This window comes from Papaver somniferum, chromosome 6 (genome assembly GCF_003573695.1).
Source record: "Papaver somniferum cultivar HN1 chromosome 6, ASM357369v1, whole genome shotgun sequence".
In the NCBI taxonomy this organism is placed as follows: domain Eukaryota; kingdom Viridiplantae; phylum Streptophyta; class Magnoliopsida; order Ranunculales; family Papaveraceae; genus Papaver; species Papaver somniferum.
This window is the reverse complement of record NC_039363.1, coordinates 53,464,007-53,488,625: the sequence shown is the minus strand read 5'-3', so window position 1 is coordinate 53,488,625 and position 24,619 is coordinate 53,464,007. Positions and strand designations below refer to the sequence as shown.

Genomic DNA, 24,619 nt, shown 5'->3' with positions numbered 1-24,619 from the left:
TAGTTGCATTGTCTCGACTCAGTCCATAGACAATCACTTTCGGAGAAATCACTTATAGGTAGGAAAAGTTTTAGATTGAGGTATATTTGGGTACCCTCGCCTTTTCAGTTTGGTTGACAATGATGATGAATTTGTTGGTGATGACTTAGGTGTATACGTTCAACAACCTTACTTCGATGCTAGTCGTCAAATTAGTTTTATCAACATCTATGCCAAGGACAAATATAATAAACTCTCTAGTGGTCATTTTGTCATGGAAAGGGCATATGATCGGTCAGTTCATGACCCTGATTTTCATATGTTCATGAACCAGTTTGTGTGGGGTGATATTCATAAGGGTTTTGGGGAATCATATCCTGAGATGACCTGTGAATTTTATGTTAATTTTCATGCACCCAACAATACCAATTGTTGTTTCAAGACCTTGGTCAAAGGAACAATGATTGGGGTTAACCGTGGTGTTATAGCTGAGTTATTAAACTTTCCTTTACATCGTTCTTTTGCTCTTCCTCAACCAGAAGGTCAAATACCAAATAAGAATCGACTATCTGAACTGCTCCTAGGGAATAATATTCCATGGGTTGAAAGAAAACTTCATGTGGATAATATAAGCGTTCATTTGAAGATTTTTGGTTATCTGGATGTGGCTAACTTAATCCCAAGTACTCTCGACAAAAATATCTGGAGCAGAACTCTGGATGAGTTGGTTTACCTTCTTGTTTCTGGTGAAGAAGTTTATTTTTGTTGATTAATTGTTCGTCAAATGATTCAAATGGTTTCACAAAGTAAAAACCCTGGTTTTTCATGGCTCATCAGTCGAATCTGTAGTCAATTTAATATTTCTCAGCTTTGAACTTGTGTTGGTACTCCATCTCTTTTGAGCCATACAAACATTAACAAAATGAAGAAACTTGCCAATCTTGAAGTTGCTCGTCTTCTTCAAAGGAATGAGTACCTGTAGAGACAGTTGGCTCATGTTGTGACAGTTCATCCTGACTTAGCTGAACGAATATCTAAGATTGCTGAGGATTTTTATCGCAATCTAGAGTAGTGTCTTTCTCTTCATTTTGTTCAAACTCTTTCTTATGTTATTTTTGGTAAAATTCTTATGCTGATGTTATTAAAACTGTTATTTTTAATGGTTGTAATAAATTTTATGGTATATTAGCCTTGAATGATTTTATCTTTCAATTAAATTGCTAAATGTATTGAATCCATAAGAAGTACAGATAAAGATGTCAAAAGTTAAGTCTATCAGATGTCTTTATGCAAATATTGATAAAAGATAGAATGAACTTTTGACAACAAAAGTTAAGCCTATTATGTCATTATGCAAATATTGTTGGAAAATAGGATGAACTTTTGTTTATAAAGATTAAGTCTATCACATGTCTCTATGCAAATATTGATAAAAAATAGAATGAATCTTTGAATATTCCGCAGTATTGGTCTTTCCCTGATCCACATCTTTGTGTAAGTACTGTGTGGATCCATAAGTTCTCTTATGTTGAGCATTTCCGATTAAATTAATCATGGGTTCTCTTGGGGTTAATTTAATTGAGTATTTTGGATACAAATTCATGTTTCATGTGATTTGTTAATATCAAAAGAAATGCTTTTTTTCTTGTGAAAGTAAGGTCGCTCTTGTTGTTCTTTCGGGAATGACATTTTATGGGGGAGAGTTCTTAATTGAACTTGTGCTTAATCGCCAAATCTTCGTGGGGAATGCGGCTGTAGAATATTGTAGGAGTTTTTTTTTATCTTTATAAACTCCTTGATGAATACACTAGTTTCGGCTATGTGAAATCATCGAAACAAAGTTAATATGTTCTCTTTTAGTCATGAAGTATCTCTATGGAAATTTCATTAGATCCCACTAGTTTTCGTACCTTTGCCAATTTATATTGACAAAAAGGGGGAGAATTAATGTGTAGTTCACACTACAAATACACATGCTTTACGGATTATTATGTAAGGGGGAGTGGTTTTCATGTGAGATGAAGTATTGACTAAGAGGGAGTGATAACATCACCATAGTATTGTTGTAAAAGTTGTGATAAAATTGGACTTTGATGTTGTGTAATAATACTATGACACTATATAACAATGATTGAGAGCTACTGTTTTCTCATTGTTATAGCTACGGATCTTCAACAACTATGATGGTGAGTTGAACACATTCAGAATCCCTGGAATACTTGGAAGTGACGAAGATTTCGAGTAATGTTTAAGAACTAAGGAAATCAAGCATTTGGATTAAAAGCTACAAATTTTATTTATTTTGTATTCCATATGTATTTATAGTTTTGTCACTAAAATTGACAAAGGGGGAGATTGTTAGAGCACCGCTCGGTCGAAATCACAAGTGTTTCTATCTCAAAGCTTGTTTGTCAAGTTTAGTTGTCAAAACTATAAGTCTTCATTTTTAGTCTACTTATAGCTAAGTCTCGGATTAGGATAAAAAGTGTAGTTGAGCATTAGACTTCACGACGTTCATCAATTGAAGACGAAGAACTACTAAGGGGAGCTTGTGAAATTTCATCAACAAAAGGTATGTGGATACTTGAACTCATCTATTACTCAAAAGTCTATCTACTCTATCTACTGTTTGAGACAAAAGTCGTATAGCTATATAGACTTCAATTATGCACATTTGATATTTCGAGCTGAGTTTAACTCGCTTACATATTTCTCGAAATATGTGTTGGTAAGCTTTCGCTTTAACCAAGTTCATCTTATATTCTTGACGATGATCATGTGAAAATCGCCTGGTAACATCTTACATGATTTGTGTGAGACAGTCATTTGATGTAGACTCGGAATGTTTCGTATTGATCATTCGATCACTTGAAAATGGATTTGAAGCTAATAGTTTATGTGAGACAGCTATTGTCGTCTTCCGAGATTGTTTCAATGGTTGAAATGAGTTTACAACAATTGGATATAAGCACAGTATGCGTGCTTTCATATGTGTAATCCAAGTCCGAGAACCATGGTATGCATACAAGTATGCGTACTAATTGGTTTATTAGAGGTTCGGGAACTAAGTACGCATACCGGTACGCGTACCGGCGTGAGGTTCAAGTTCCGGGACATTACTGAGTTCGGTGGTATGCATACCCGTTCGCATACCGAAGAACCCAAACTTAGTCTGGTCACTAAGGTATGCATACCCGTTTGCAACTTAAGTGGGTTATGTTCTAAAATCGGTTTGTTCATGAACTAATACATTTATATAATAAGGAATGCAATGTTTTGCAAACTGTAGCTATAATGTTCATGACTTGATTCGAGTGAATCAAAATCTATTTTACTTCAATTGTGTCTTGTATACTTCTATGAGAATATAAACAATTTAAAAAATCTAGAACTAGTTTCATTTAAGTCATTTGAACTAGTTATGGTTAAGATGAATAAGGTTGATATGAAAGTGTTCATATAGCTAACTTCGGTTAACTATTGTTGAGCCAACAAAGGTGTACACGTTTAGTTACGGTTACTCATATGTAAATTAAGTCACTTTTCATTTGTGTGTAACAATCTAAGTTCGGTCTAACGGTTGAAATATATTAGCTTGAGTCTAATCAGGTTTTCATCTAACGGTGAATATTGAATGCTTTGTTACCAAGGTAACATTGATTGCAAACTCTCATTTGAGGACTATATAAAGGAGAACTCTAGCAACCGGGAAACCTAATCCCCACATCTCCTGTGTGATACTAGTTGCGACTAGAGTCGGTTCTCCTTTAACCTTAGGTTTTTCCAAAACCCTGTAGGTTAACAACTTGAAGACTTCATTGGGATTGTGAAGCCAGATCCAACTATTTTCTCTATAATTGTGTGTTCTGATCTTGCTGTTTTGTATCATGATTGAGTATTATCTTCTCTAATATTTTCTCGAGATTTTAATACCCGATAGGCAAGATAAAAAGTAGTCACAAACATCTTTGTCTCATCGTTTGTGGTTCCACAATATTTTGTTTCGCCATCATACGAAAAGATTATCGTGAGGTGATTGATATTTCTAGGTTGTTCTTCGGGAATATAAGTCTTGTGTATCAATTGGTTCCTGTTCACCTTGATTTATCAAAAGACAAAACAAAACTCATAGGTATATTTGTGGGAGACAGATTTATCTATTCAATAGACTTTTCTGTGTGAGACAGACTGGTTTATCAAGTCTTCGACTTTGTGTCGTAGCAACTCTTAGTTGTGAGTGAGATCATCTAAGGGAATCAAGTGCATAGAGTCATGCTGGGATTCAGAGACGTAAGGAACGCAACTGTACTTTGATTAGTGTGAGATTGGTTAGGGATCAACTACATTCCAATCCGAAGTTAACTTGGAGTAGGCTAGTGTCTGTAGCGGCTTAATACAGTGTGGTGTTCAATTCTGGACTAGGTCCCGGGGTTTTTCTGCATTTGCAGTTTCCTCGTTAACAAAACTTCTGGTTTCTGTGTTATTTCTTTTCCGCATTATATTTGTTTATATAATTGAAATATCACAGGTTGTGCATAAGTTGAATCAATTGTGAATCTAGCCTTTGGTTGTTGATTAAATTGATTGACACTTGGATATTGGTTTTTGATATCATCCAAGTTATTTCTTATATTCAATCGAGCTCGCAAATTCCTATTTGTTTGATTACAGATTGAATTGAGAAATTAAGATATAGCTCTTTGATATACTTTTCTTAAGATTGAGTCTGACTGTCTAGTTGATTCTCTTGAAAGTATATTGGAGTTAGTCCATACAGATTGCTAAGCGAAATATTGGGTGTCGTTGTTAGACCCCCGCTTTTTCACCCCAGATCTTAAGCACCATGTGACTACGTGCACTCGGTTTAAAGATGCTCGGGATATCTTGTAAACCGTATTTGAAGGGAATACCTCTGAGAAAGAAGCTAGGCCTCAAAACCTAAATTCTGATTGGGAAAAGCTTCATGTGGCTGATGAAGAGTCATTTGACGAGTTTAATCACAAAGTGTTTGAAATTGTTAATGCATCTTGTTAGAGCATTGGTCGGTCGAACTCGCATGTGTTGCTATCTCAAGCATGTTTGTCAATGTTAGTGATCAAAACTATAAGTCTTGATTTCTAGTCTATTATAACCAAGTCTCGGACTAGGATAGAAAGTGTAGTTTATCTCAAGGACTTCATGGCGATTCATCATACAAGAAGAATAACTACTCAAGGAACAGGTGGAACTTCTCGACAAAAAGGTATGCGAAGACTTGAACTTATATGTCACTCAAAAGTCTATCTACTCTATCTCCTACTCTTTGAGAAAAGAAATTGTATGCTATATATATATAGACTTGGATTATACACATTTGGTATTTCGAGCCGAGTATACCTCGCCTATCTATATCTCGAAATATGTGTTGGTAAGCTTTTCGCTTCGATCAAGTTTATCTTTACCTAGTGACGAAAGCCATGATATGTTTCATGCACTTTGAAAATTGCTTTGACGAGAAATGGTGTAACAACTATATAACAGCCTCTAAGAATGTTTCAATGATTGAAATGAGAGTTTAGATTACATAACCAATGGTGGACATAAGCATTGTTGTGGAAACACATTTATGTATAAGTCTTATTCCTTGAACCAAAGTTTGCGAACTTTGTTGATCAAGAGAACCGGAAGAATGGCGTGAGCCAAGTCCGCGAACTGCCGAAGTTCTCAAACCCGAGAATCTCTGCTGGAGTTGACAAACTACCTGCGTGAAGCTAAGTCCGCGAACCTAGTTTGCGAACTTGAGAAGGTTATATATCTGAAGATGATTTCTGAACTTAAACTTAAAAAGACTAAGGAATGCAGTTTGCAAACCGTGGCTATAAAAGTTCATGAACCGATTCAAGTGAATCAAATCATCTTTGCTTGAATTGTGTCTTGTGTAGTACATGAGATTTCTTTGCAATTGAACAACTCTCTAACTAGTTCATTTTAAGTCATTTGAACTAGTTATGGTGAAGAAGAACATGGTTGATATGAAATGCTCATATGGCTAACCTTTTGGTTAACTATTATTGAACCAATATGTGCATACGTTTGGGTACGGTTAACAAACCTAGAAGCGTGCAATGTCAAATGTGTATAACAAGCTAAGTTTTCGGTCTAACGGTTGAGAAATATTAGCTTGAATCTAAATCAGGTTTTCATCTAACGGCGAATGTTGAATGCTTTGTTACTAAGCTAACATTGATTGCAAACCCTGATTTGAAAGACTATATAAAGGAGACATTTAGTATTGTGCAAAACTAATCCCCACACCTTACGTGTGATACTAGTTTGCGTGCTAGAGTCAATTCTCCTTTAACCTTTGGTTTTCTTCTTCTAAAACCAGGTTAACGACTTAAATACTTCATTGGGATTGTGAATCCAGACCGATACTACTTTTATCGTAGTTGTGTGATCTGATCTTGCATCTTCTATCGTACGAGTACAATCAGATTGATTGGCTTGAGATTGATATCTCTGATAGTCAAGATATAAAAAGTAATCACAAACATCTTCGTCTCATTGTTTGTGATTCCGCGACATCTTGTTTCGCTACCATACGATTAAGATTGTTTTGAGGTGATTGATAACTCTTGGTTGTTCTTCGAGAATATAAGACCGGATTATCGATTGGTTCCTGTTCACCTTGATTATTATCAAAATACGGAACAAAACCTTTAGGGTTTATCCGTGGGAGACAGATTGATCCTTTGATAGACTTGTCTGTGGGATACATATTTTTTTATTGTCAAAGCCTGCGATTTTGAGTCGTGGAAACTCTTAGTTGTGGGTGAGATCAGCTAAGGGAATCAAGTGCGCAGTATCCAGCTGGGATCAGAGGCGTAGGAGCATAACTGTACCTTGGATCAGTGGGAGATTGATTGGGTTTCAACTACAGTCCAGTCCGAAGTTATCTTGGAGTAGGCTAGAGTCTGTAGCGTCTTAATACAGTGTTTGTTCAATCTGGACTAAGTCCCGGGATTTTTCTGCATTTGCGGTTTCCTCGTTAAAAAATTTTCTGGTGTCTGTGTTATTTCTGTTTCCGCATTATATTGTTTATCTTTATAATTGAAATAATACAGGTTGTGCGTTGTAGATCATCAATTAGAATATCCAACCTTTGGTTGTTGATTTAAATTGATTGATCCTTGGATATTGGTCTTTGGTACCATCCAAGTTATTCCTTGTGTTTGATTAAAGACTCGCTGATTTCTATTAGCTCGAGTAAATAAAAACAAGAGAGAGATATTAACTCCTTGAGATACTTTTACCTAGATTGAGTCTGACTGTCTAGTTGATTCTCTAGAAAGTAATTCGGAGTTAGCCCATACAGATTGCTAAGAGAAATATTGGGTGGTGTTGTTAGACCCTCGCTTTTTCAATTGGTATCAGAGCAGGCAAACACGTTTAAGACCTTACAAGTCTGTGTTTGTAGCGATCTGACTCTATGGACAGTAGTGATATCTCAATAAATGCACCACCAGATCCAGGGATTTCAGAATTCTCTTTCATGACTGATTTAATAAAATCTATAGAAGAAATTTTATCTAAACCTTCACCGGGTTTAAAATCCCTTGAAGTGTTTTCAGGGCTTGAAAAGAAGCTTGAGAGCTTATCTCTAGACGTTGAGTTATACCTCTAGAAAGAGCAAGAATCTCTTGACAGGCTAAATCAATTTGTGATGAATAATATTCATGTTGAGGTTAATATTGATTTACTAATCAGTGAGAGAAATGCTCATCCTCTGCGTAATCCAATTAGTTGTGATAAACTAAGCGAATTACAAGAGGATTTTAATTCTCAGTCATCTGAGTGTATCACCTCAAAGAATGAATTGATTCGTTGCTCAATTCCTGATACTTCCTATCAAGATAGTAGCATTGTCTTCTTTTATGAAGAATCTAGAAGATCTCTTTTTATCAAAAGAGTTTCCCTTCGCGGTACTAAAAACTATCTGCAGAAACTATTTTTTATAAGTTGGAAAACAAGAAATCAGAAACACAAATCTCTTTGGGTTCTCTTGAAGTTCTTTGATAGACTTATAAAAACAGTTCTGTGGGTGTTTCTAAACACTACAAGATTTAAGAGTTGTTGGAAAGAATCTCTTTCTTGGTGCCATGGTGAGCAAGACATTGTTCACCTCAACACAACTTGTTTGTGTTGAAAGTGCATCCTCACCAAGAAATGCCATGCTATGTATACGGTGAGGGAAGCACAACAACTGGGGCGCACAGATTATATTCGGTAAGGCTGTAGAATTCAATTGGACTTTTCTAAAAAGGAATGTCTATAAAATTGAGCAAGTTTTATGTTTTTATTACTTGTTTGAGTACTTATAATGATCCATGTACCTTGATTATCGTTCATTTCTACCTAACTTGATTTGTGTTTAAGGTTCTTAAACGTTCAGGTTTGAAAATAGTAGTTCGGGATTTTTGGACTTCATGGTACACCTACCAGGTATGCATAACATCTTTTAAGATCAAAATCCATGGGTTTAAGTTCGCGGACTTGAAAATTCGTATGCAAACCTGTATGCATACTTGACGACGATATTCGGTAAACTTGTTCTGGTCGTAACTTCTTCGTCCGAACTCGGAATGACCTCATTCTTTTTGAAGTCTCTTCCTATTTGAATTCTATTCAAACTGGAGGTGATAATTATTGAATTTGTATGAGTTAAAATTGGTATTTGTCCTGTCTCTTGTTTTTGAGTGTTTTGCTCTGTTTCGTTGCACTTGTTCCACTTCTCTTGAACTTGGGCACTCGGATTCATGGACTAGTACTCTTCTAAGATCATTTGTAGCTTTTAAAAGAATGTTGTTGGTGAATCACAAAGAAGGAAGTTCAAGAATGAGCAGTAGTACGCATTACTATGGGATTCTTGAATGTTCACAATCATTTTATGTGAACTATGGTGCATGGTCGTTAATGACTTTGTATGTTCTTCTTTGAAAATCTTTTTATACGCCTGTGGTAGTTATTCTTGGTATAAATCCAGGCGAAAAAGATTGATTCTACTCTCTAAGGACAAATCATCTTATATGTGCAGTACGAGTTTGTCTTGATGCTTAGGAAACTTCTTGTGAGAATTTATTCTTGCTTTTGAGAAGGATTACTAGAGTTTGGAATAGCAATGATTGTGACTACACATAGCTATTATGTTTCATCTTCTTGTTTTTTTAGGTGTATTGGCATTAAATTCTAAAAATATTTGGAGGATGATGTTTTGCAGTATTAATCTTTACTAGGTTATGACCCGTGCCGTAACGGCACGGGATTGTATTTGTTTTTTGTGTTGCCAAGTGTAAAGTAAGACATCGCTATCATAAGAGGTAATACTTTTTAAGAGGATTCCTACAAAATCCAATTTGTAAAGTAAGACATCGCTATCAATTTCTAATGTCCATTAGCGCATCTATTTTTAATCATTACTGGTGCAGCCAATTTCTACACGTTCAAGAGGATTCCTTTGTGGTTAACAGGGATAGTTTGGCCATGGCGCTGTAAGTACGTAATCCAGGAAGCGTTAAAGCAAATTAAAGGGAAGCATAACTAAGAAGACACTGAATTTGTAGCGTTTATTTGGGCTCATGATTGAATCATATCATATATTATTTTGATGAGAATAATTATACACCAAGTACATTTTTGAAAACCTTTAAGACTAAAAATTCCCAAACTAAAAATAAAATAAAAACAGAAAAATAAGAAGAAGAAATTCTAAGTATACTCAAAGATCACCAAAAAACATCTGAAGTGTTATTCATTGTGGCTCATGCCACTGGTGTTGTGAAACAAACAATATGCAGGTGCTTTTCGAGTACAAAGATGGACAAAAAACAAAGAGCTCCATCATTTATAAATTTTAGGGGTATTTTGGAGAAGAAAAAAGGGAATCTATAAATACCTCTAAGAAGTTAGTGTACTGAAATTGAAATTTTCAAATGTGATGATTCCGAATTTTTGGCTTATTATATCTACCTTAGTAATGATGCTTTTCTTTCTCTTCACCTGTTTTAATTGAACCGGAGTTTCTTTTTTAGCTTCTTGATGTAGGAGAAGGACAATCACAGCACCAAATAAGCTTAAAATATAGTTGGGAGTCAGGAAGGTTATCACCAAATAAGATTGAAAGATAGTTGGGAATTGGGAACGTTATCCATAGACTTAGATCTTTACGACACAGTACCGCACAGCTTCAGGCCAGTTCCCCCACAGCCTGTTTCAGAGATGGGCACTGACGCACAACCAAAAACAAAGATGAAATAAGAATACTAATTTCAATCTAACAATCACCACCAAACATACATATACCAAACGTGACTAAACTTCAAATCTTCTAAATTAAGCTATAAAACCTCAAATTACATAAACTACGAAACCCTCTTTTTCTAAACAATGATCAAGAATTGGGAATTGACGCATATGACTTTAATATAAGAAGGATTTTCATACTAATGCATTTATACCTGATTTTGTAGGCACTCCTCATTGCATCCATCCAAGGAACTCTACATAATGATAGAAGATGCACCTATCAAAGCTTTTTCCCTGTGTTGAGAATAAGCAATTCCACCATCAGAAATCAATGGGTCACACCAATTTGTTACCTTGTAGCCATAGTGCAAGGAGTGGTGATGTTCCACCAACATAAAGCAAAGCAGTATTTGTTCACATGCATGCCCTGTATCCCTGAACCAGAAACACGCCACTGATTAGTCAAATGAAACCAATATCGTTTCCTGGATATAAATGTAATCATCATGAACATCGATCAGTATAGCAATCAACAATATACCCATCACATAGTCTAGGCCCTATGGATTTAATTGGAAACATATAGAGAAAAAAATTACTGATATTAATATATCGATTTAGCAGGAGATAATGAGAGGCAATAAAATTCTAGTTTGGAATATGAACCTGTCACAAAGAATATCATGTCTAGAAGATCAAGATGCACCATCATATACAACTTCTTACACTGTTAGACAAATGGATGAAAATTTTATGGCATTTTGGTCTTTTAGACAAACACCCAAACAGTTAAAGTGCATATATTACGATTCAGTAGATTTGCGCAGCCACAATTCGGTAATAACTTGTCTAAAATCAACCAATTTTCTCAACTTACCCGTCGAATTGCATGATTTTGGCTATCATTCGAGGCTTTACTAACTACAGATAACTCCTCCTCCAATCGTCATCCATCATACCTTTCATTTATCTGATCATTCATTGTTTTGCTGGACATAAATAGAAGCTGCTGATGAAGCCAGCACAGAGGAGCCACATGCGACCAATGAACTCCGCAAGTTGGGATGTGCAATTGACCAATTATGCATCCTCGGTTCGCCCTACATCATGATAGAAGATGCGCCTGTCAAAGCTCTTTCCCTGTGTTGAGAATAAGCAATTCCACCATCAGAAATCAATGGGTCACACCAATTTGTGAAGTAACAGATGACACCAAATAGAATCTAGAACATGTACATCTAATAACCAAACTCTAATAATCAGCCGAGAAAAGGTTGAAGGAAATGACCTTGCACAGGTGAAGCAACACTAAAATGAATGCATAACGCACCAATATTGCAAACCCTAACTTCCTAAGAATCCAAATAACGCACCAATATAATGCATAACGCACCAATATTGCAAACTCTAACTTCCTAAGAATCCAAATAACAACAATGAATCGAGAATCAACAGCTACAAAAAGATTTTTTGCAAATCAGAAATCTAGGGCTTAATAGCGAAAAATCAGAATTCAAAATTGGGAGAAAGATGTAAGAACCTAGTTTGAGTCGTACCTGGGATGAGCCGATCGGTTGGAATGATTTGTTGATGCGCGAAGGTTTATGAGATTCCGCTCCATTGCGTTTTTATGAGCCAAGAGCTTCAATTCGAAACGGCTGGGACATTGAATTCGTCTGCGTGTTTTTTTGTTTCCGTCTGCGTGTTTTTTTGTTTCCGTCTTTAATGACCACCAGGGCAAGAAACTGAAATAGGCAACTACGTGGCATAATCTCTGTAGTAACGCCCATTTCCCATTTGGATGAATCATGGCCGTTCTTTATATACCCAAAATGTAGTTAAAAATCATGCATATTAGTGGATCGATCTTGTCCATTCTTTATATGTCCCAGCTATAGATGACCGTTCATATGGAAAAACATCATTGTCCCTTATAATATAGATGATTTGATATATTGCAATTTGTTATGGGATTGGTGTTTACGTCCGTGAATTATTTTTGTCCCATACTTTGTCAAAAGTAAAGTCGTTCGTGTTCGGTATTCACGTACTGGTAAAAGAATGAATGGACTTTTGTCAAATACAAAAGTTAAGCCTATATTGTCAATTATTTGATAGAAGATAGGTTAAAATCTTTTGTTTTCAAGGATTATGTTTATTATTGTCGTTGTTCAAATAGTGATTGAAGATATAATGAATCCTTGTGTATTCCGCAGTATTGATCATCCCTGATCAATATTTTATGTATTACTATGAGGCTCCATAATGTATCTTATGTTGAGCATTATACAACCAAGTTGATTTTCTTAGCTTAGTTGTTGTTCCGTGAGATATGTTATGTCGAGCATATTAAACTAAATTAACCATCTTGTTTGATTATTTAGTTATTGCTCCGTAAGTATTCTTATGTCGAGCAAAACAAATGACAATTAAATTGATTACTTTTGTAATTAGTTTGGTTGTGTATTCCAATTAGATTAATTATGGGTTCTCTTGTAATTAATCTAGTTGAGTATTTTCGCGACTCCATAAAGTTTTCTTGTGTTGAGTATATGAACGGTTAAGTTAATCATTTTCTTATGGTTAACTTAGTCGTAGCTCCGTAAGTTATCTTATGTTGAGCAAAATCAATTGAATTGATCACTTTTTGTGTTTAATTTGATTGCGCATTCCGATTAAATTAATCATGGGTTTACTTGTGATTAATTTGATTGAGTTTTTGGATATAGAAAATCATTCTCATGGTTTTTGGTGTCCAATAAAAATCATTCTTTTCTTTTGAAATTAAAATCGCTCGTTGTTGTTCTTTCGGGAATGACATCAAAAGGGGGAGAGTTCTTTTGAACTTGTGCTTAATGGTCATATCTTGATGGGTGTGTGGATGTGTAATTTTAGAGGGGTTATCTTGTATCTTTAAACTCCTTGATGAATGCATTTATCTTCGGCTTCATGATTGCATCTAAATTAGTTGGTATGTATTTTTTTCTTTTAGTCATGAAATGTCTCTTTCGGAAATTTTATTATGATCCCGTTCTTGTACCTTTGCCAATTTTATTGACAAAAAGGGGGAGAATTAATATGTAGTTCACACTACAAATACACATGGTTTTCGGATCATTGTGTAAGGGGGAGTGGTTTCCATGAGAGATGGAGTATTGACTAAGGGGGAGTGATACATATCACCATATTATTATTGTTGAAGTTGTGATAAAATTGGACTTTGATACTGTGTAATAATACTATGACACTGTATAACAATGATCGAGACTGATGCTTTCTCATTGTTATAGCTACGGATCTTCAACATCTGTGATGCTAAACTTACAACCTTTGGGATCATTAGAGTACTTGGAAGTGACGAAGATTTCAAGGAATGTTGAAGATTAGACATGTGGAATAGGAGCTACTAAAGTTTCATTATCTTTTTTGTATTCCATATGTATTGATAGTTTTGTCACTAAAATTGACAAAGGGGGAGATTGTTAGAGCATTGCTCGGTCGAACTCGCATGTGTTAGTATCTCAAGCATGTTTTTCAATGTTAGTGATCAAAACTATAAGTCTTGATTTCTAGTCTATTATAGCTAAGGCTTGGACTAGGATAGAAAGTGTAGTTGAGTTCAAGGACTTCATGGTGATTCATCATACAAGAAGAAGAACTACTCAAGGAACCGGTGGAGCTTCTCGACAAAAAGGTATGTGAAGACTTGAACTTATCTGTCACTCAAAAGTCTATATACTCTATATCCTACTATTTGAGACAAGAAGTCATATTATATATATACATACTTGGATTATATACATTTGGTATTTCGAGCCGAGTATACCTCTCCTATCTATATCTCGAAATATGTGTTGGTAAGCTTTTCGTTTCGATCAAGTTTATCTTTACCTAGTGACGAAAGTCATGATATGTTTCAATCACTTTGAAAATTGATTTGACGAGAAATGGTGTAGCAACTATATAACGTCCTCTAAAAATGTTTCAATGATTGAAATGAGAGTTTAAATTACATAACCAATGGTGGACATAAGAATTATTGTGGAAACACATTTATGTACAAGTCATATTCCTTGAACCAAAATTTGTGAACTTTGTTGATCAAGAGAAACGGAAGAATGGCGTGACCCAAGTCCGCGAACTCAGTCTGCGAACTGTCGAAGTTCTCAAACCTGAGAATTTCTGCTGGAGTTGACAAACTACTTGCGTGAAGCTAAGTCCGCGAAATCAGTCCGCGAACTCACTCCGCGAACCGGCAAAGTTCTCAAACCCTAGAATTTCTACTGGAGTTTGTAAACTCTGCCCGGTAACTTGAGTCCGCGAACCTAGTCTGCGAACTTGAGAAGGTTATATATCTGAAGATGATTTCTGAACTTAAACTTAAAAAGACTAGGGAATGAAGTTTGCGAACCGTGGCTATAAAAGTTCATGAACCGATTCAAGTGAATCAAATCATCTTTGCTTCAATTGTGTCTTGTGTAGTACATGAGATTTACTTGCAATTGAAAACCTCTCTAACTAGTTCATTTGAAGCCATTTGAACTAGTTATGGTGAAGAAGAACATGGTTGATATGAAATGCTCATATGGATAACCTTTTGGTTAACTATTGTTGAACCAATAAGTGCATACGTTTGGGTACGGTTAAAAAACCTAGAAGCATGCATTGTCAAGTGTATATAAGAAGCTAAGTTTTCGATCTAACGGTTGAGAAATATTAGCTTGAATCTAAATCATATTTTCATACAACGGTGAATATTGAATGCTTTGTTACTAAGCTAACATTGATTGCAAACCCTGATTTGAAAGACTATATAAAGGAGACATCTAGTATTGTGCAAAACTAATCCCCACACCTTACATGTGATACTAGTTTGCGTGCTAGAGTCGATTCTCCTTTAACCTTTGGTTTTCTTCTTCTAAAACCAGGTTAACGACTTAAAGACTTCATTGGGATTGTGAAGCCAGACCGATACTACTTTTATCATAGTTGTGCGATCTGATCTTGCATCTTCTATCGTACGAGTACAATCATATTGATTGTCTTGATATTGATATCTCCGATAGGCAATATATAAAAAGTAATCACAAACATCTTCGTCTCATTGTTTTTGATTCCGCAACATCTTGTTTCGCTACCATACGATTAAGATTGTTGTGAGGTGATTGATAACTCTAGGCTGTTCTTCGGGAATATAAGACAGGATTATCGATTGGTTCCTGTTCACCTTGATTATTATCAAAAGACGGAACAAAACCTTTATGGTTTATCTGTGGGAGACATATTGATCCTTTGATAGACTTGTCTGTAGAAGACAGATTTTTTTATTGTCAAAGCCTACGATTTTGGGTCGTCGCAACTCTTAGTTGTGGGTGAGATCAGCTAAGGGAATCAAGTGCACAGTATCCTGTTGGGATCAGAGGCGTAGGAGCATAACTGTACCTTGGATCAGTGGAAAATTGATTGGGTTTCAACTACAGTCCAATCCGAAGTTATCTTGGAGTAGGCTAGAGTTTGTAGCGGCTTAATACAGTGTGTGTTCAATCTGGACTAGGTCCCGGGTTTTTTCTGCATTTGCGATTTCCTCGTTAACAAAATTTATGGTGTCTGTGTTATTTCTATTTCCGCATTATATTGTTTATATTTATAATTGAAATAATACAGGTTGTGCGTTATAGATCATCAATTGTAATATCCAACCTTTGGTTGTTGATTTAAATTGATTGATCCTTGGATATTGGTCTTTGCTTCCATCCAAGTTATTCCTTGTGTTTGATTAAAGACTCGCTGATTTATATTAGCTCGAGTAAATCAAAACAAGAGAGAGATATTAACTCCTTGAGATACTTTTACCTAGATTGAGTCTGACTGTCTAGTTGATTCTCTAGAAAGTAATTCGGAGTTAGTCCATACAGATTTCTAAGTTAAATATTGGGTGGTGTATTTAGACCCCCGTTTTTTCACATCTTTTGCATTGGGTAGGACTATTCCTGAAAAGGACATTGTGATGAAATTCTTCAGATCGCTACCAGCTAGATACGATTCTAAGAAACATGCCATTGTTGAGTGAAATAACCTTGAAGCACTTTCCAGGAATACTCTTGTTGGAAAGCCAAAAATTTTTGATCTTGAACTAAGTAAAAGAAAAAAACTTCACGTGTCTTGCAATTCTGTTGTTGCACCTGATAGAAATTCTCTATGTCCTGAATTGATTGATATGAAGGAAGAGAATTGCTTTAATTCAACTCTTTCAATGTTTGTACAACAGTTGAAGAAAACTCTTAGTCGGAGAAAAACAAGGTCTCGTAAAAAATCCTCCTCATCAATCAATAAACTGGATCGGAAAGTTCACAAAGACTATGATAATGGAACTTGTTCCAAGTGCTACAAATATGGTCATCATATATCTGGTTTTCCTAATAAGGAGGTTGGTGAGAAGATCAAATCACGGATGTCTACTCTTGAATACTGTCCCGAGGAAGAAGCCTGTGAAATTTCTCTCACTTACTTTGTTGATAATCACACCTGTCTCTCCAACAACTCTGATTATTACATGATAAATAATCTGACTTCCCCATAAGAGAAAATTGATCTTTTGAACAAAGATCTGACTCAATGAACAATATGTTTCAACTGGAGAAAGAAGCATGGATTAAAAGGATTGAAAATCTGGAATGTCAACTGAAAAAGTTAAGACAAGAAAATGGAATATCTTGTAACCGTGATCACAATAAGAAGAATCGATCAATTTCAAAAAACTATTTTAAACTCAATCAGCACACTACTCGTTCAAGTTCTTCTAAAGAGAAAGACGTGATAAAATGCAAGGACAGAACAAATCCTAGGTCTTCCTTGTGTAAATACCTGGATCACCTAAAGATGGATTGCACAAAGGTTCTTGAAAAACCCTCTTATATTAATTTACTTTATTAGAAGAAGAGATTAAAGTCTCATAAGAAATCAACATCATTTTGGAAAGAAATATTCAGAACCGTACATAGTTTGCAAAAATCAATAAACATATCATTCAGAACATTGCAGGAAATGTAGATGACTTCTTTTGGCCATATCAATAAACATATTTCCATAAAGACAAATCAGAGACAAGGAATAAGGAAATCATCCTCCCCTCTTGAGAAACCACCCGATCCTTTACCGGATGGGAGAAATTAAAAGTTTTAATAGTTTCTGAGATTTCTCTTGTTTTTCCCTTGGAAAAGAACCATAATCTCCAAGAGGGGTGTGAAAAGGTTCCTGATGCTCCATCTTAATATAGACAAGAATCTTTCTCATGATTAACTTGTTTCCGTATCTTCTTCTTGTGCTCTAAGTTTTCTTATTGAGCTAAGGACCGGTTCTTGTGTTCATGAAAAATAGCTTGCATACATCCTGGGTATATGTACGGAGTTTGATTGACAAAGCCCTGTTGGGTTATCCAAAATTCTTTTAGGGTTTTGGTCAAAGGTTATTTTTGGGAACTTATTTCTTATCTTCTTCCTTTTAAGGTTGAAGGTTTCTTGAGAAAGCATTTCATTTATTGTTATCAAGTCCTCATCAAGTCTTTCTAGTAAGGAAGATGATGTACGGCATGTTCTCTTTCCCTCTAGGAAGGTTCATTTTGATTCTTCTGATAGTGATTTAAGTCAAGACAAATGTGATTCCTCTTTTGATGTGAATCCTTCAATCTCTCAACTTTTTAATCTCTCACTAACCATGAATCTTGTGTTGGAACAAGTACATGCCTTGAAGAATGAACTCGAATCTTCAACCAAAAGACTTGAGGATAAGATCGATAATCTCGAATCCAGGATTGATCTGATCGAAGATGAGCTTGCTGAATATAGAGAATATGAGAAGAGTCTTCAAAGTAAGTGAAATGTCTTTTGTTCATTGTAAAAAAATGTCTAGAAAACTTCTTTTATGAGAATTTATTCTTATGTTTAATAAGGATTACTAGGGATTTGAATAACATCAATTGTGATTACACATAGCTATTTCAACGATTTTCATCTTGCAATGTTTTTAAATTTATTTATTTAAATTTTAAAGTTACTTGGAAGATGATGTTTGCAGTATTTAATATTTTTGATTTCTTCAATTGCAATTGCTTATGAGATATATTTACGTCCGTGAACTATGATTATCTTATATATGTTCAAAAGTTAAGTATATTTTAAAATATTCCGCAGTATTGATCTTTCCCTAATCTTCTTTTATGTGAAAGTACTGTATGGCTCCGTATGTTTTCTTATGATGAGCGTTTCCGATTAAATTAATCAATAAGGTCTTCTTGTGGTTAATTTATTCGAGTTTACTGGATACAAATCCATGTGATTTTTTAACGTCCAAAGAAATACTTCTTTTCTCGTAAAAGTAAGGTCGTTCATGTTGTTCTTTCGGGAATGACATATAATGGGGGAGAGTTCTTAATTGAATTTGTGCTTAATTGCCATGTCATTGTGGGGAGTGCGGCTGTGGAATATTATAGGAGTTTTATGATATCTTTATAAACTCCTTTATGAATACACTAGTTACGGCTATGTGAAATCATCGCAACAAAGTTGATATGTTCTCTTTTAGTCATGAAGTATCTTTTTGAAAATTTCATTATGATCCCCTATTTTTCGTACATTTTCCAATTTATATTGATAAAAAGGGGGAGAATTATTTGGTAGTTCACACTACATACATATGGTTTACGGATCATTATATAATTAAGGGGGAGTAGTTTTCATTGTAAGATGAAGTATTGACTAAGGGGGGATGATACATATCACCATATTATTATTTCAAAGTTTTGATATAATTGAACTTTGATTATCTATAGTAATACTATGACATTATATAACATTGATCGAGAACATCTATTTTCTTATTGTTATGGCTACGGATCTTCAACAACAATGATGCGGAGTTGAACACGTTAAGAATCACTAAAGTACTTGGAGTAGAAAAAAATTCAAGGAATGTTGAAAAGCCAAGGAAATTAATCATGAAGGATGAGAAGCTACAAAGTTTATTTATTTTTTAATCCATATGTATTGGTAGTTTTATCACTAGAATTGACAAATGAGGAGATTGTTAGAGCACTGCTAGGTCGAATTCGCAAGCGTTGGTATCTCAAGTTTGTTTGTCAGATCAAAACTATATACTTGATCTCTAGTCTACTTATATCTATGCCTCAGATTAGGATAAAATGTGTAGTTGAGCTTTAGAATTCACGGCGTCCACCAATTGAAGACGATGATCTATTAAGGAGCTTGGAGGAACTTCATCAACAAAAGGTATGTGGAGACTAAAACTTATATATCACTCAGAAGTCTATTATATTATATTTTCTAATGAGACTAAGTCGTATAGTTATATAGACTTTTAAATTATACACATTTGATATCTCGAGCCGAGTTTATCTCGCTTATCTATTTCTCGGAATATGTGTTGGAAGCTTTTTGTTTTAGCTATGTTCATCATATTCTTGGCGAGTTTAGTTGGAAACAATTTATTGTTGGAAACTAAATGTAAGTCAAAAGATGATCGTGTGAATATTACCTTGAACATCTTATATGATTTGTGTGAGACAGTCATTTGATTTTAACTTGGGTAGTTTCGTATTGATTATTAGATCAGTTGAAAATTCCTTGAAGCTAATGGTTTGTGTCAGACAACTATTGTCGTCTTCCAAGGATGTTTCAGTCATTGAAATGAGAGTTTGGAATGTTTACCTATATCTGGATACAACACGGTATGCATACCTAGTATGCGAACTGTTTTGTAATGATTCAGGTCCGGGAACCTTGTTTGCGTACCTAGTATGCGAACGGTTTTACCTGAGAAGATCCGAAACTCTTGTCTGCGTACCTATTATGCGAACAGGTTTGCCTGAGTTGGGTCCGAAACGGTTGTTCGCGAACCGGGTTTGCAAACGGCTTGACTAGGCCAAGGTCTGGAGCCGTTGTTCGCGTACCTAGTTTGCGAACACAGTGGTGAAGTTATAAAATCGATAATGTATGATTCTCATACCTATGAACTAAAACATTTATGATTTAAAGATTGTGAATTAACTTTGCAAACCGTGGATTAATGTTCATGAATTGATTCTTGTATGAGTACTTTATACGATTGCGAATCAAACTGATTTCGTTTCAATTTGTTCATATATATTTCTATGAGATAGTGAACAATTGAACAACTCTATTTGAAACAGAATTATATCATTTGATTATCTATCATGATTGATTGATCTTCATATTTGATATACAAGTGTTAGATGAACACGGTTAAGACAAAAGTGTTCATATGACTAGCTTCGGTTAACTGTTATTGAGCAAACTTAATATACACGTTTAGGTACGGTAACCCATATATCTAAATAATTTTATTTCATTTGTGTGTAACAAGCTAAGACCATCTAATGGTGGAGATTAATTACTTAGTTTCTAAGCAGATTTAGCTTGAATGTTTAATCGGGAGTTCATCTAACGGTGAATATTGAATGCTTTGTTACTAAGCTATCTTAGATTTGGTTATAAGCTACCCCGATTTGAAAGACTATATAAGGGAGAACTCTATCAACTGGAAAACCTAATCCCGGCACTTTCTTGTGTCCTGGTTGCAAACTAGAGTCGATTCTCCTTTAACCTAGGTTTTCCAAAACCATTATTAGGTTAACGACTTGAAGACTTCATTTGGGATTTGTGAAGCCAGATCTAACTATTTTCTCTGTAGTTGTGTATCCTGATCCAACGTGGTTCTATAGGCCTAATGGACGCGACTGTACCTTAATCGTTGTGAGACTTGGTTATGGCTCAACTACATTCCAGTGCAAAATTAACTGGTAGCAGGCTAGAGTCTGTAGCGGCTTAGTACAGTATGGTGTTCAAATCTGGACTAGGTCCCGGGGTTTTTCTGCATTTGCGGTTTCCTCGTTAACAAAATTTCTGGTGTCTGTGTTATTTCTTTTCTGCATTATATTTGTTTATATAATTAAAATATCACAGGTTGTGCGTAGTTCAACCAGTTGATAAATCCTACCTTGTTTGTTGGATAGAACTTGATTGACACTTGGGCATTGGTCTTTGGTACCGTCCAAATTATTTCTCACATCAATCAGGCTCACAGATTTCTATCTGTTCGATTTGCTGATTGTATTGAGAAAGAGATGACAACTCTTTGATATAATTCTTGATTCAGTCTCGCTTTTAAGTTGGTGCTCTCGGAATTAAATTGTAGTTTAGTCTATACAGATTGTCGAACGAATTATTTGGTATGGTTGTTATACTCCCGCTTTTTCAGTTGGGTGATGTCCGCTAAGGGAACCAATTGCGCAGAGTCCTGTTGCGATTCAAGAGGCGTAAGGAGGTCAACTGTGACTGAATTGTTGGGAGGGTTTAATTCAGTATCAACTTCATTCCAGTCCAAAGTTAATTGGTAGTAGGCTAGTGTCTGTAGCGGCTAAATACAATTTGGTGTTCAATCTGGACTAGGTCCCGAAGTTTTTATGCATTTTGAGGTTTCCTCGTTAACAAAAGTTCTGGTGTCTGTGTTATTTATTTTTCCGCATTATATTGTTTATCTTTGTAATTGAAATATCACAGGTTGTGCATTAATTAATCAAAGTAGATACATCCATCCTTGTTTGTTGGATACGACTTGATTGATACATGGAAATTGATCTTTGAAATCACCAAGTACTCTCACCCGGAAATCAAGTTCACGGACTTGCTTCTGTAAATGTTCTGATTGTGAGAGATAGAGATATAACTCTGATATTCTTATTGATTGAGATTCATTAAGTTGAACTCTCAGAATTATATTTGAGTTCGCCCATACAGGTTACCTAAGAAAAAGTTTATGGTGTATTTTGGTACCCCCACGTTTTGAGGAAATATATATTAAAGTTAGATCAAATTTTAGTTCGAAACCCTAGAAAATTTGTTGACAAATTTCTTTTGAAAATTTCAATCTCAAAAGAGAGAGCAAGATAAAATAGCTACATAATATATATTCTGATTATGTTTTGGATAAGGATTTCTAGATGAAATCAGATCGATTAGGTTTTCAACAATAAACCAAAAATATTTTTTCCTGATATCGATTTGGAAATCAACAAATCATAAGTTTAAATCGCATGAAAAGATGAAGATATATTAAAATTATCTTCCACATCATGATTTGATGATTAAATCTTCATTTCTAGTTGTTGATGACGATTTTCATTAAGCTTTGTTCATCGATATGCACTAAAACCTCAAAAATAAGAATTATTGACGATGTTGTTAGGTTTGAGAATTTGATTTCAAGAGAGACATCTTGTTTGAGTTCTGAAAATGAAAAATCCGAAGAGAAACCATTTCTGCAGAAATAAAATCTCGCCTGGAGGAGAGAGAAATAAAATGTGAAAATGAAAACAATAATAAGCGCCGGCGAAATTCGAACCTAAGCAGGAGCAGAGCGATGTAGGGACAAATGGGGTCCACCGACCTCACTTGATCTTGAAATCATGCTAATATAGACTTGTGATTTTTGTAATTTACATGTCTTGTGGGGTCAAATATGTTTTATAAAATTGAAAATGTTAATTTTAATGGGCTCAAAATTATAAAACTCATGTAAAATCAATAAAATTCAAAAATAACTCTCTCAAAAATACCAGAGACGCTAATTCTAAATCTTTTCCTGCTCAGATCGGCTCCAAAGAGCAAATCATCCTTCTAAATCCTTTTCCTCTTGTTTATCTTAATCTATTAGTTGTAGATTCAATATATTTCATCTGTATTTCTTTGTATTCCAGTATTTTATCTAGGGTTTTCTAGATTTATGCGTTTCTTTTGCTTCTAATCTTCTTACTTGCTAACATCTCTTGAATGGTGTTTTAATAGTTGCAGATATAAATACATATTTAGTTTAATTTACCTTTATTGTATTTTAGATTTTAATCTTGGTATTTTCTGGATTTGGGAGTATTTTTGGTTTTTGCTGTAATCTTTCACCACTGCTAGTTCTTGTGTGCTATTTTTTAATTGCAGCAAAGGGTTGTAATTGATCTGAAGAACATCTTCTTCATCTGTGATTGAAATAGAAGTAACAAAACCAAAGTATCAAAATCTCTATCAGCAATAGCTTCAACAACCCCATCTTCCACTTCATCATCTGCCTCTGAAATGCTTTTGAATGGACCCATAACATCATCAACAAGAACTAAGACACCAGCAACAACTAAGACACCAAAGACACTATAAATAAAAAATACACCAACAACAAATGGATATAGAAAACCGATTCTTATGAAGCTTCAGACCTATTTAACCCGATTTCTCCTCAAGAAACCGATTTTGGTTGTACCAACGTATCTCTGTTGAAAACCACGGCTATGGGTGGAATCTGTGGATTCTAATATACCATTATCATTTGTGTTACCGTTATTTAGTAAAAATACCTGAAAAATGGTTGGATATACGGATCCTAACACCTTTACTATATGTAGATTTGTTAAGAAGTTTGGAAACGTTAATCTCAAACCAAACTGGACCATTTAAACCTGTCATGTTACTTAGGAATTGGTACGAATATTTAGTGAAAAAGCTGGGGTCTAACAACCACACCCAATATTTCGCTTAGCAATCTGTATGGACCAACTCCAATATAATTCTGAGAGCAACAAATAATAAAGCGAGCTCAATCAAGAAATATATCAAAGAGTTATATCTCTATTTCTTAATTTAATCAGCAAATAAAACAGATAGAAATTCGTGAGCCTGATTAATATAAGAAAGAGGGTATCCAAAACCAATATAAGTGTCACAATTTAATCAAAAACCACAATTGATTAAAATTACGCACAACCTGTGATATTTCAATTATATAAACAAATATAATGCGGAAAAGAAATAACACAGACACCAGAAATTTTGTTAACGAGGAAACCGCAAATGCAGAAAAACCCCGGGACCTAGTCCAGAATTGAACACCACACTGTATTAAGCCGCTACAGACACTAGCCTACTCCAAGTTAACTTAGGATTGGAATGTAGTTGATCCCTAACCAATCTCACACTAATCAAAGTACATTTGTGTTCCTTACGTCTCTGAATCCCAGCATGACTCTATGCACTTGATTCCCTTAGATGATCTCACTCACAACTAAGAGTTGCTACGACACAAAGTCGAAGACTTGATAAACCAGTCTGTCTCACACAGAAAAGTTTATTGAATAGATAAATCTGTCTCCCACAAATATACCTATGAGTTTTGTTTTGTCTTTTGATAAATCAAGGTGAACAAGAACCAATTGATAAACCAGACTTATATTCCCGAAGAACAGCATAGTATTATCAATCACCTCACAGTAATCTTAATCGAT

At 35.0% G+C, this 24,619-nt stretch overlaps 1 long non-coding RNA gene across 1 annotated transcript; it reads right to left on the bottom strand.

Annotated features, from left to right (window-relative positions):
• Window positions 1–9,708: 9,708 nt before the first annotated feature.
• On the bottom strand, window positions 9,709–11,948 carry LOC113285668. The gene is made up of 4 exons (XR_003328850.1): window positions 11,817–11,948; window positions 11,138–11,400; window positions 10,473–10,695; window positions 9,709–10,240 (listed from the first exon to the last, which is right to left on the bottom strand). It is a non-coding gene; the product is annotated as an uncharacterized LOC113285668 (long non-coding RNA).
• Window positions 11,949–24,619: the final 12,671 nt, after the last annotated feature.